Source organism: Carlito syrichta, unplaced genomic scaffold, assembly GCF_000164805.1.
Source record: "Carlito syrichta isolate Samal-C Ts95f unplaced genomic scaffold, Tarsius_syrichta-2.0.1 Scaffold302419, whole genome shotgun sequence".
Lineage (NCBI taxonomy): Eukaryota > Metazoa > Chordata > Mammalia > Primates > Tarsiidae > Carlito > Carlito syrichta.
The window spans coordinates 175,820-176,366 of record NW_007246515.1 but is presented as its reverse complement, the minus strand read 5'-3'; positions in this window follow the sequence as shown (position 1 = coordinate 176,366).

Here is a 547-nt window from a genome sequence, read left to right as displayed (position 1 = left end):
GAGACTCCAACTCAAAAAAAAAAAAAAAAAGAAAAGAAAAGAAACCCCTCAAAAGCAAAGCACTGCCTTGGTTCCACCCCCGGACGACGCAAACAGTCGCTCTAAGCACACAGGCCCCAGTGGACCCTAACTGGGTGTCAGGTCGTCCCCTGTCACGAAAGAATCTGCAGCACGCGCCCGTCAGAGGGAATTCCCCCTCGGTCACACGCCGCCCGAACGCTGTCCTGCGTCTACCGTCGCCTGGCGCAAGCGAGAGGGCCTGGGCGGGTCCCGGAGGCGGAGACCCCGCCGCGGCCCAGTCCTCGGCCTTCTTCCGAGGATCGCTCGGCCCCGCGGGAGTTTCCCACCTGGGGCCTCGACGGGCACTCGGTTTCCACCGGGGCTTCCCAGCCGCTCACGAGTAGATCGCGCGTCCTGGCCGTCCACGAAACTCCCGTGCTTTGGCCCAAGCTTCCCTTGAACCCCGACTTCCGGAAAGGAGACCCGCCGGCCTCCTGGGAACAAGCGTCCTCTCCCGCGGGGGGTCGCGTCCAGGGGCCGCGGGTTC